This window comes from Megachile rotundata, chromosome 16 (genome assembly GCF_050947335.1).
Source record: "Megachile rotundata isolate GNS110a chromosome 16, iyMegRotu1, whole genome shotgun sequence".
In the NCBI taxonomy this organism is placed as follows: domain Eukaryota; kingdom Metazoa; phylum Arthropoda; class Insecta; order Hymenoptera; family Megachilidae; genus Megachile; species Megachile rotundata.
In genome coordinates, this window is record NC_134998.1 from 7082369 (window position 1) to 7096199 (window position 13831).

General features: G+C 39.5%; 1 protein-coding gene across 3 annotated transcripts in view; it reads right to left on the reverse strand.

Moving 5' to 3' along the window:
• The window catches only part of LOC105662353 (uncharacterized), a 62559-nt gene that overhangs the window by 10748 nt on the left and 37980 nt on the right, over positions 1–13831 (reverse strand). The window lies entirely within an intron of this gene.

Here is a 13831-nt window from a genome sequence, read left to right on the forward strand (position 1 = left end):
CTTCACAATTTCGAAATTCCACAATTCTGAAATTCCGCGTTCCCGCAATTCCAAAATTCAGCATTTCCGCAATTCCGAAATTCGTCAATTCCACAATCTCGCTATTCTATTTTCCGCAATTTCTAAGTTCCACAATTCCAAAATTCGGTAATTCTAAAATTCCACAATTTAACAATTCCAAAATTCGATAAATTCACAATTCCGGAATTGCACAACTTCCTAACTCGACAATTCCAAAATTCCACTATCCCGCAATTCCAATATTCTAATATTTCAAAGTCCTCCAAATTCCAAACTGTCCAAAAATCCTGCAACTCCAAAAATTCCAAATTCCTAAAAACCGAGAACTCTAAAATCCCAAAGCCAGAAATTTCAAGAAATAAAAAACGCAGAAATTCCGCTTTCATAACGGATAAATTAAGTGAATCTACGTCACCATTTTGTTAGGTATAATAAAACTTGTTAAAAGCCCGATAAGATTAAAATGGAAGCCGGATCCAGACAGAAAGCAAGAAAACATCGTTCGACGCACCCACAGAGACTTGTCACCGGATCTCCGTCAAGAGCATTGATTTCAATCGGGTGACAGAAAAATGATTATCGATAAAATAGAATGTCCGAGGTACAGTATCGATCGAGTGTGGCCAGTTGTAGGCCGAGGTCATCCGGTATATACACCGGGCCATCCAATCACAATCGTCACAAGATCCTGTCGATCTTGCGAATTTAATATTCGTGATCGAGGCCTTCTGCATAGGTACACCCATTCATAGGTGTGAACACTTTGTACAGGAGCTTTCATAATTTATGTTTCGGTGAGGTCAAACTTAGGTCAAAGTTCAGTTATGTATTAATAGAATTTGTCAAATTTCTTTATTTTTAGCTAGGTTCCTGTTGTGAATGGGATTGTTCAAAAATTCAGTGAAATTATCAGTGATATGTAGTTTGAGTTAATCATATTGTGTCATGGTTAAATATAGATCAAAAATGACCAAATCAATAACAGTTTTTGTCAAATTTTTTTATTTTTGACATGGTGCTTTTTATGAATAAGATTCTTAAAATATTCAGTGAAACTGTGATAATTTTAGTTTGAGTTGTGTCGAGTCAAGGTTAGGTTATAATGATTTAATATCGACTCAAATAGCACATCATTTCTTTATTTTCCATCGAGTCACACGATCCAAATAAGTAGTCGAAGTCGTTAAGAATTTTATATAAGAAGGCCACGAAATGGGTCCTCGTTAAGACATTATGTTTCACAAGTCAATTTCCCTGGGCAATTTAGCCCCCTTCGAGATCCAATCGTTAAGAATGTTAAATCGAACGCGATTACCAACCGTGCGCATACTTCTGCCTGTTTTTTATTCGTCTACTTATGCGGTAGCATCGTCCGACCAGGCAATGATATAATCCTTTCAGCGCGTAACGTCTGTGTGAATCTCGTGACATTTAGATCTGGTCGATGCGCATCTTCAAGGTATCAAATAGATCATGACGGTTGTGTCGGTCTTCCGACGTTCGTCATTGAACTGTGATATGCATATTCATCGTTTGGGAATAGCGTTTAGAATGCTAATAGTGGTCTGGAGTTTGGTTAATTGGTGTAAGTTGTAAGTTCACGCGTCGTAAATCTACGCGTCTTAATTCCACGCGCCGTAATTTCACGCACTGAACTCCTGCGCGGCTTAATTTCATCCGTCGTTCATTTAACGCGTTGTAGTTTCACGCACTGAGCTCCTGCACACCTTATTTCCATGCATTGTACACCTAACGCGCAGTAAATCCACGCGTCTTAATTCCACGCGCCATAATTTCACGCATTGAGCTCCTGCGCGGCGTAATTTCATCCGTCGTTCGTCTTACGCGTCGTAGTTTCACGCACTGAGCTCCTGCACGCCTTATTTCCATGCATTGTACACCTAACGCGCGGTAAATCCACGCGTCGTAATTCCACGCGCCATAATTTCACGCACTGAACTCCTGCGTGGCGTAATTTCATCCGTCGTTCATCTAACGCGTCGTAATTTCACGCACTGACCTCCGGCACGCTTTATTTCCATGCATTGTACACCTAATGCGCGGTAAATCCACGCGTCGTAATTCCACGCGCCATAATTTCACGCACTGAACTCCTGCGTGGCGTAATTTCATCCGTCGTTCGTCTTACGCGTCGTAGTTTCACGCACTGAGTTCCTGCAGGCCTTATTTCCATGCAATGTACACCTAACGCGCGGTAAATCCACGCGTCGTAATTCCACGCGCCATAATTTCACGCACTGAACTCCTACACAGCTTAATTTTATCTGTTGTTCATCTAACGCATCATAATCTCCCGCACTGAGCTCCTGCACGCTTTATTTCCATGCGTCGTACAGCTAACGCGCCGTAAATCCACGCGCCATAATTTCACATACTGGACTTTTGTACGCCTTAATTCCGTGCGTTGTTATTTCAAGGGCCATGTTCTTACGGACTGTAATTACATGCACTAACATGTCATAATTCAACCCCTCATAATTCCTCGCGCCGTAATTTCGCGGGTCGTATTCTACACACTGTAATTCCATACATCATACACCTAATTTGTCATAATTCTACACATCGTAATTCTACGCGCCGAACTCCTACACGCCTTAATTCCATGCATTATATACCTAACGCAGCATAATTCTACCCGTCGTAATTCCACGCGCCGTAATTTCACGGGCCGCATTCTCACGTACCGTATTTCTACGCACCGTACACCTAATTTGCTATAATTCTGCACGGTCTAATTTCACGTACCATAATTCCATACGTGGTACACCTAATGTGTTCTATATCCAAGCGTTATAATTGCACGCTTCGTAATTCCACGCTCCCTAATTTCATGGACCGCAATTTTCGATATGTAGTTACCAATTCTCTACGCGTTATTCGAAAGTTAAACAGTGCATCAAATCTAATAGATAGATCGGCAATCAAATAAAACGATAGCAATTATCGATTCCCAATCGCGATTTCAATCGCAGACCTTTGAAACTTCGGTCCTCTTCGATTCACAGAATAGTTTCTCAAGATTTAATTGTCCCATTGTTAATCCCGGTTAAGAATCTATTGCTACTAATTGTTTTATTCGTCCGTTAAATTGCAACGTGGAAAGTTCGATTGTTGCTGGGGTCACCAAATGTTTCTATCACCTGTTTGCTAATCCTTGAATACATCACTTGAATTCACCAATTTATTGAATACTTAAGTACCAAGCTCATATAAATTATGTAAATAAATATAAAATAATTGTAACATTGAAGATAACTTAATCGAAGGCATCAAAATGGTGCGCGGGAAATAGTACAAGGTGGAATAGGAGCAAACGCGACAAGTATCAAACGCGTACAAGAAGAAATCTGGGCTCGATTATCGCAATAGTTACAACCATTACCTGATATTACCGTTACAGTAGCGTCACTAAGGCATTACTACATCCAGCTAGTAGATTGCTCAATCTTGCTCATCTCTCGAAAGGCTGTTCGCCAGATTCGCTTCGCTCGACTCGATTTTCCTCGAACAACTTATTATCTAATAATTATAATCAATGAACTTCTTGCTACACCTTGAAATTATTCATTTTTATTGCAACAGCGTATTGTACCGATTCAACCCATTATAACCTCGCCATGTATAATCATTAAAAAGTTAATTCAAAATTCACCTTTGCTTTAAAATTCACTTAAGATTAAATATATAGTCATAAACGTGAAATTTTCATATATGGTAACTTGGTGGCCACGGTACATAATACAAAAATCAAGATCAAGTAAGTAAGAAAATGTCTGAATACCAAAAAAGTAACCTTGATACCTGCTGCGGAATATGAGTACCAAAAGATTAAGTAAGAAAATACTTGAATACCAAAATGCCGATAACATTGATTGGTTATTTGATACGTGGTAATTTGGCACGTTGAAATTCGATACGTGGTTATTCGTCGCGTGGTAATTCGATACGTGGTACTCTGGCGCGTGGTAATTCGATACGTGGTATTCGGACGCGTGGTAATTCGATACGTGGTACTCTGGCGCGTGGTAATTCGATGCGTGGTAATTCGGACGCGTGGTAATTTGATACGTGGTACTCTGGCGCGTGGTAATTCGATGCGTGGTAATTCGATACGTGGTATTCGGACGCGTGGTAATTTGATACGTGGTAATTCGATGCGTGGTAATTCGGACGCGTGGTAATTCGATACGTGGTATTCGGACGCGTGGTAATTTGATACGTGGTACTCTGGCGCGTGGTAATTCGATGCGTGGTAATTCGGACGCGTGGTAATTCGATACGTGGTATGCGGACGCGTGGTAATTTGATACGTGGTACTCTGGCGCGTGGTAATTCGGACGCGTGGTAGTTCGATACGTGGTATTCGGACGCATGGTAATTCGATACGTGGTACTCTGACGCGTAGTAATTCGATACGTGGTACTCTGGAGTGTAGTAATTCGATGCGTGGTAATTCGATACGTGATACTTTGGCGCGTGGTGTTCGGAAGCGTGGTAATTCGGTGCATAATAATTCAATGCATGGTAATTCGGTGCGTGGTAATTCGGTGCGTGGTAATTCGACGCGTGGTAATTCGATGCGTGGTAACTCGATGCGTGGTATCTGATACTTGCTAAGGAATCCGAGTACTAAAAGATTAAAATGTCTGATAGCCTTGATAACTGCTGAAGGATCTGAGTACTTGAAGTTCCCAAGAAAAATAAAAGTGAAATTCACATGATCCTAATTCGACGTTACAAATTTTAGGTCATGTCCCAAACATTCCAAAATAAATCTGAAAATCTTATCTCAACTTTTCTCAGTCAATTTTTTGACGCAGTAACACGACGCCGAGGCAGATTCCTCATCAACATTCTAATTAGGTAATTGACGTAGTCTAGCACGCCTCCGCACTGATTTTCAGATATAATCACTTCCTGGTTCTATAAAAGCTTCTTTCTACATCCTGTCTGTTAAAAATAGCGTCCCGGACCCGTCCATGACGTGGCACAATTGTTCCGTATTTCGCTGGTGACAGCAGTCACGTTTATTTATACACCGTAAATATTCTTTATTCTTTCTCAGCTTTTCAGAGTTTGCATTTATTTGATTCATTACTCGGCCATTCAAATTACTGTCTTATTACATCATTTCCAGCGCGTATACACGTACGATTCCCCGCATCGATATATCGCCCACGCTGGCTGACAGCGGTGCATTATCGACGTTCCTTCGTAACCGTGGATATTCGGTGTAAAAGCGGTACCTGTGCTGAAGAAGGTGAAAGGTGCTCTTCTTACGTGACTGTATAATACAACCGGGTGCCCTTTGGCGTAAAGCTTGAAGGAAGACGCGGGTCGAATTAAATTTCAAGCAGATCGATCTCCTTCCTGGTTAGAAATTTTTATTTCATTTGACATTAAATGGACATGAATTTTATTTTATGGTTTGAGTCATCTAGGGACCTTAGGAGGTAGGGGGATTATGGAAGCTATGAGAGCTATGGGGGTCCTAGAGACACTGCTATACTTTAGGGCCTTATGGGACTTGGCGAGTCATTTTTTGAAAGGTTTTAGAAACTCTGAAAAGTTTAGGGATGTTAAAATTTTTTTTGAGCAATTGTAGGAATTTTGAGAATGGTCCCCAAATCCTCAAATGCTCAAATCCCCAAGTCCTCTAATTGCCAAGTCATTATATCCCTATATCCCTAAATCCCTATATTCCCAAATCCCTATATTGCCAAATTCCTATATCTCCAAACCTTAAATCCCCAAATCTTCAAATCCCTAAATTCTCAAATGCCCAAATCCCCACATCTCCAAATCCCCAAACCTTCAAACCCCAAGTCCCCAAATCTTCAAATCCCTAAATCCTCAAATCCCCAAGTCCTCTAATTCCCAAATCCCTATATCCCTAAATCCCTAAATCCCTAAATCCCTATATTCCCAAATCCCTATATTGCCAAATCCCTATATCCCCAAACCTTAAATCCCCAAATCTCCAGATCCCCAAATCTTCAAATCCCTAAATCCTCAAATCCCCAAGTCTTCTAATTCCCAAATCCCTATATCCCTATATCCCTATATCCCTGTAGCGGCTGGCTTCGTGATTTCTTAAGCGATCATGGTAAGTGCAAAAGGCCAGCACGGTTTACGACGTATACGGTCAAAACGGCTATTTTTGAGGATACCGTTAGATTTTCTCGAGGCATGTTTTGTAGTTTTTCGTCAACGGTCTCAATAGCTACGTACGGCATCATAAACCGGGGATTTCCGAAGGGACCACGGTTCCGGGCTTGGCGGTCCCTGACCGTGCAGGGGAGCGGTAAGTGGTCACCGGGAAATCCCGCTGCATTGCCAAATTTGTCGTTTGAAGACACCCCCACCAAGGGATGTAAGAGGTGTCGAGAAAACGCATCAAGGGTGCAGAGAGCAGTTCTTAACAAACCTTCGCGCTTAGCACCTCATCCTTTGAAATAAAGATTCGCTCCGACTTGATAAAAAACTTAGACATTTTTGTATTCACCCACCAATTCCTAAAATCCCCAAATCCCTATATTCCCAAATCCCTATATTGCTAAATCCCTATATTCCCAAATCCCTATATTGCTAAATCCCTATATCCCCAAACCTTAAATCCCCAAACCTTAAATCCCCAAATCTCCAGATCCCCAAATCTTCAAATCCCTAAATCCTCAAATGCCCAAATCCCCACATCCCCAAATCCCCAAACCTCCAAACCCCAAGTCTCCAAATCTTCAAATCCCTAAATCCTCAAATCCCAAAATCCCCAAAATCCCAAAAATCCCAAAAATCCTCAAAACCCCCAAAATCCCAATAATTCCCAAAAACAGCCAAGGACCTCTATTGCTGATCTCTCGTACCAACGATTCGAGGCATGCAAAAAGATGCCCGACAGCACGATCAAGAAAGGACAAGACACGCGTGGTATAAGAAAAACAAGATCTACGGAGGATGAAAGTGAAGGTGAGCAGAGAACCGTTCGTTTCGTTGCAAAATCTAGCATCGGCGGTAAAAGGACAAGAACCTCGTAATTCGGCTCGTACGTCATCGCTTTCTAACGATTATGATGTCACGACGGGACGCGGCAACGCGTCATTGACGTAAATGGGCCGACTAGGTGCATGCGTACGAATAAAAACATTTAACTACGGCTGAAGTGCTCTGAAAGCCTTTTAATAACGCATCGAACTGTTTTTAATGGACGATCGATGTAACACTTCATTTTTGCCATTTAATTGGATGTATTACGAAACGCATTTATTTTTAATAAAGACTTCTTTGATGCAATTATTGTGTGTAGATAAAAGACACTTAAAGATGTCAATCATCGTCAATTTTGATTAGCGTTGCTTTTAGTATGGATCGATAGCAATTACGGTAATTTACTTAAGGTTAGCAGAGTGAAATTGTAATTGGCAGTAATAAAGAGTGCCACTGTTATAAATCTTCACTGTCAAAGCTCTATCATCGCGAATTATCGTTAATCTTCGTGGATCTTCTATGAAGACGTAGGACGTCACTGGCGCCCACGGCAATATAACGGGAACACTGACTGTACCAGATACGACTTTTTGTCAGAGAATAAAACTTTCTCAAAATGGGTCAAAAACTATAGGAAAATTGTTAAAAGTGCTGGAAGGTGGTTGACGGAGGGTCTGGAGGACAGGGAGCCTCCAGCAAGCGAGGACCAGTCAGGGTACTATAAAACCCTGCCCTAGTATCCACAGGCCAAACCGTGATAGATACGACTTTTTGTCAGAGGACCAAACTTTCTTAGAATGGGCCAAAACCCCTAGAGAAATTGTCAGAAGTCCCTAAGGTGGCTAATAGGCGGCTAGAGAGTGGTGAATCCTCAGCGGACGAAAGCGTCACAATACTACAAAACCCTTGCCCTACCACTCACAGGCCAAACCGTGAAAGATACGACTTTTTGTCAGAGGACCAAACTTTCTCAAAATGGCTCAAAACCCCTAGAAAAACTGTCAGAAGTGTCGAAAGGTCACTAGGTCGGGATTTGGAGAGAGAGGCAATCCAGCGAGCGAAAGCGTACCACATTTTAAAACTGCGCGACTCGTATCGAAATATATAATTTTATATAATTATTATAATAAACAAAACCGGTTTCCTTTTTCGATTTCAATTTTTGTTGCAACGCGACTCAACAATGGACCAGCCAGTTACGTCACCACGCTACCCTCCATTATATCACTTTTATTTTCATCAAACCGAGTATATTATCCCTCCGATATTTCCTTCTTCCTATTACACTTTCACCTACTTAATCGATTCATTTATAAATAGATAACCGAACACGTTGCCTGCAAAACAGTTACCTAAACCCTGGCAAACCGTTCGAAAGAAACGAGAACACGAAAACATCTGAAAACACTGCATAATTCACGAAGGAATTCATGTTCGATTAGAGGAGGAAACATCCGCGATCATCTGGCCATCTGAATATTTATGAGGATGTCGCCGTCCGAATTCTCGTCCTTTGTAAACTTTCACCCAAACCATCTGTGCTCTCGCTTTTTCTCCCTCGAATGTGTCGGTGTATTAGAGGACCGTTGTTGGTAACTTTCTACCTTGACAACCTGTCTTCCTGGTACCCTTCTGGGTAAATATTTACTCCTGCACAGGACTGTATTATCTTCTCATTATGGACAGGTAAAAATTCTAGAATGAGGCTTCTGTTGGTGGTACATTTGCATAGTCTTTTGTAAGATGTATTTAAAAGGTTGACTGCTAAGACTTGATTTGATCTTAAAAATGATATTAAACATTTCAATCTTGGAGATTATTTTAAAGAGTTTAATCTTGAAGATCATTTTAAAAATTTTAATCTTGAAGATAATCTTTAAGGATTTTAATCTTGAAGGTTATCTTTAAGGATTTTAATCTTGAAGATTATCTTTTTCTCCCAAAATTATCTCGAAGATTATCTTTTTCTCCCAAAATTATCTCGAAGATTATCTTTTTCTCCCAAAATTATCTCGAAGATTATCTTTTTCACCCAAAATTATCTCGAAAATTATCTTTCTCTCCCAAAATTATCTAAAAATTATCTTTTTCTCCCAAAAATTATCTGAAAAATTATTTTTCTCCCAAAAATGATCTCCAAGATTATCTTCAATCTTGAAGGTGGTCTTGAAGATTATTTTCAACTTACGAAACATCGATGAATTTGTTCAGAGTTAAAAAATGCGTAAAATTATTATAAAAAATGGACCTCGATTTTCGTAGAAGTCTGCGGTTAGAATTGTTAGGCAAAATTGCGTCGGAACAGTTTCGATACGACCGCAAATGGGTAAGTAGATCCGTGAACGGTGTCGCAAATGAATCATCGTCGAATTGCGTTTACGATGCAAGTCGCATCGCCAGACGATGGAAAAAGAGGAGAGCACCGTTGCTCGCTTTAGCGGCTTTGTCGCGAGCTAAGCGAGAAGAAAGTTCCGCTCGAGACGAACGAGGTTGCGTGGCCCCCGAAGCAGAAGCGTGAAACACGCGGAAGGATATTTTTCGAATGATCGAAAAGATACGAGGCCGGTTTCCGTGTTTCAATTAAAATCAGGAGGAAATCGCCGAAAGTGAAATTCCTTTTGTTCTGATGATTGATGAAACATCGACGGGAACACGAATATTGTAATATTTTCTATAAATTACCATTGTTCTAGAAATTAGTAATACATTTTCTGTATTATGCAATGGAATACGTTTACATTCTAGTTTGGACGATTCGTGTGTACATTCTTCATGTACATTCCACCGGTGCTGTAGTTGACCTTAACCTACAAGTTTTTCGGCTGTTGCGTCATGTGGAGATAATTATTACTCCACTGTTAAGATAAATGGACATTAACATCTTAGGTATATTTTGGATTGTGATCTACAAATTGTGCAGTTACAGGTGGTATTCAAGTTAGGAGTTTATCTTCATGCTAATATGATTCTGTCACGTTTGGACTCTAACGTGCGTCACTGGACTCGTGCGTAACTGGATGCTATACGCCCAGGGGTCAAATAGATTCTTGGTCAGAAAGTAGTCATCTACATGTCATTAGAACCAGCTCATTACTTAATGTGAAGGACATTTATAAAAATAATACTGATAAGACACGCGTGGAAAATCCATTAGGTCTGAAATCCACATGTGTGTTATTATTGTAGAAGTATACCTTCAGCACATACAGTCAGTGTAAAAAGTATTCGTACAGTAATTAATTTCAACAAAAATGTTGTGAAACGTCATTTATTAACAAAATTTGAACAAATAAAAAATACATACACATTCTTACATAGAATACATAGACATCTAAGAATATGTATGTATTTTTTATTTGTTCAAATTTTGTTAATAAATGACGTTTCACAACATTTTTGTTGAAATTAATTACTGTACGAATACTTTTTACACTGACTGTATCAATATTTCTTAATGTAATAATACTTCGAGACTAATATAAAGAACTTACTCATAAAATTACTCATAACATAAAGAATTATGAAGTATGAAATTATAGATGATTATAGAATTATGAAGTATGAAGAGTATGAATAATATGGATATCATGAAGAATATTGAAGTCGTGTTCATAAGTAGACGTTGATAGTACATTAAATGCAACGGATGACGCCGAAAGAAATGTTGGATAGAATTTGTGACAATTAAAGAAGTAACATGGTGTTGGTTGAGGTGACAAAGTGAAATTAAGATCGTGACTGAGTAACGTGCGTCTTACGTGACATCGGCACCGTCCAGAGACACGCTTCGAAAGGTCTAACCGCATCCTTGCGCTGCTGTTACGCGGTTACGTAAGAAGGAAAGTCAGATAGAACGGCAGTGAGAGCAAAAGAGATATAGGGACACGAGAAAAACGTGTTGGACATGCAAGGTTTCTTGAAAATTCTTAACATTATTACTAGAAAATTTGATGTACTTCATGCTGTAATATACATGCATTCCCACATACTTGGACTGATAGATTATATATTTGGTATATTTGCAAATTTTAATAGTTCACATCTGTAGACTCAAATGCATTCCCAAATTTCTATGAACTATGATCACTCTATAAGCTTGAATTTCTAAGGCTACAAATTACTACATCCTTAGAATCCTATACATATGATCACATATGTCTTTAGACTCCTACATGTCCACATCTCTGTATCTGAAGATCCTTGTGTCCGCACATCTCTATAGTCTTACATCTCTATCATTACATTTCCTCGATCATTACATTCCTAAATTCTTATATGACCAGATCTCTACGACCGCTAGTTATTACATCCCTAGTTTCCTACATATATAATCACATATCCCCTTCGCTGGATACCTATATGTTCAAATCTCTGGATCCCTGTATTTCTATATGATCACATATGCATATTCCCAGATACCTATATGTCTAGATCTCTGCATCCCTGGATTCCTACATGCCTAGATCCCTATATGACCAGATTACTACATATACAGATCTCTATATACCTGGATCCCTATATTGCCAGATCACTGTATCCTGAGATTCCTACCTGTCCAGAATCCTATATCTTGAGATTCCTGTATCCCCAAATCCCTTCATCCTTAGATCTCTATATCCCCAAATCCCTATATTCACAGATCTCCATATTTCCAAATTCCTATATCCACAGATCTCTTTTTCCCCAAATCTCTAAACCATCAAATCCTCATATGTTCAAATCTCTATATCCCCAAAATCTCCAAATCCCCAAATCCCTAAATCCCCAAAACCCAAACCCCAAACCCCAAATCCCGAAATCCCGAAATCCCTAAAATCCCAAAAATCCCAAAAATCCCAAAAATCCTCAAAATTCCCAAAATCCCCGAAATTCCCCAAATCCCCAAAATCCTCAAAATTCCCAAAATCCCCCAAATCCCCCAAATCCCCAAAATCTCCAAATCCCCAAATTCCCAAATCCCCAAATCCCCAAAATCCCCAAAATCCCCAAAATCCCCAAAATCCCCAAAATTCCCCAAATTCCCAAAACCCGAACCCCAAATCCCGAAATCCCCAAAATCCCCGAAATTCCCCAAATCTCTGAAATCCCCAAAATCCTCAAAATTCCCAAAATCCTCAAAATCTCCGAAATTCCCAAAATCCCCAAAATCCCCAATCCCTACCCCCATCTTCACATCAGTTCCCATATCCCTAAATTACCGCACAGAATAACATACCCCATCATTTAGCAATTCACAAACGTAATCATCGCGTGAAGCAAAAGAAGTCAAGCTCCCTGGCGTTACGTAATTGTGCATTATACAGCAATATTAATCGAAAGGTCGTCGAAATTACGAAGCTCAGGTTAGGAGTCTAGAAAGTCTTGGAATTGTTCGGTCGCGCTATAAATAACCAGCTGTTTGCGAAGAATTTTGCATAACAGCTGCCCGAATGAAATAATTAACTTTCCTTTCCGCGGCTACCCGATCATAAGCGCAATGAACTATTAATCGATGGAGATGGAGCGACCTAAAAATTTGTTCGGTAAAACCATGATTCGGATTCTCTGAGAGGACCCTTTTATGGAAGACGATTAGATGTTTACTCGAGAACAAAACAAAAATTCTTCGCGGCCAAGAAATTAATTGGCAGCCGCTTTTTCTGCGGTTTCCTGGCCGCGTGCCTGTAATCACGACCAATTATATAGCCTGTTAAACATGCTCGTGCATCAGTTGAAACACGAAATACGGTTGAAAGTAACGGCGTTATCAGCCCGCACTAATAAAGTGTACGAAGCGTGTCGAGGAATGCGCAAAGAAAATGGAAAGTCGCAGCTGAAAGGAAAATAATTCAGCGGAGCTGGTACGCGTTAATACACGAAAGTTGGAAATGAAAATTTACCTCGTTCAGATCGTTGGCGATATTCCGAGGCCGTAAATCGAAACCGTTTTATTTATCCAGGGGATTGAGCACTTTATTTCTTGACGCGAAATGAAACTGTTCGGGTGCACGATCGGAAACACGCGTCCCGCTAATTAATTCTAATGAACAGTTACCGGGAAAACAATGGCGTCTTTCACTGAAGGCTCTGAACTTCACGCAACGACCTTTCGCCGTTTCTGCGCTCAGTTTTCACCTTGCGTTGTACATTACTGTTCAAGAGTCGCGGGATTTTATGTGAATCGCAGAATTACGTTCGTAGAAAATTATTGTGGAATTTTCTGAGAGGTTTAGAAATTAATTTGGAAGGTTAAACGCTTTATGACGACATACAAATTTCTGTTAATTTCTATCAGTTATTTGTAGAATTATTTCATTTACCTAACGGTCATTTACTTAGCGGTCACTTACCTAGCGGTCATTTACCTAGTGTTCACTTAACGATACTTATTCCAATTTTATTAAAATTTTAAGCATGTCAAATTTCTATTAAATTCTATTAAATTTGTGGAATTAAATTCATCGGTCAGTTACCTAGCGTTCAGTTAACGGTACGTATTAGCAAATAATGAGAGTCTAGTTTGTAATAATTTATTCTTCGTATTTTATTACTTTGAGTGAAGATATAAAATAATCCTGTAAAATTTCTATTGACCTCTATAAATTATTTGTAGAATTAACTCATCGGTTACTTATCTAGCGTTCAGTTAACGATACCTATTAGCAAATAGTGAGAGTCTAGTTTGTAATAATTTATTCTTTGTATTTTCTCATTTTTAGTGAAGATGTAAATTAAGCCTGTAAAATTTCTATTGACCTCTATAAATTATTTGTAGAATTAACTCATCGGTTACTTATCTAGCGTTCAGTTAACGATACGTATTCAT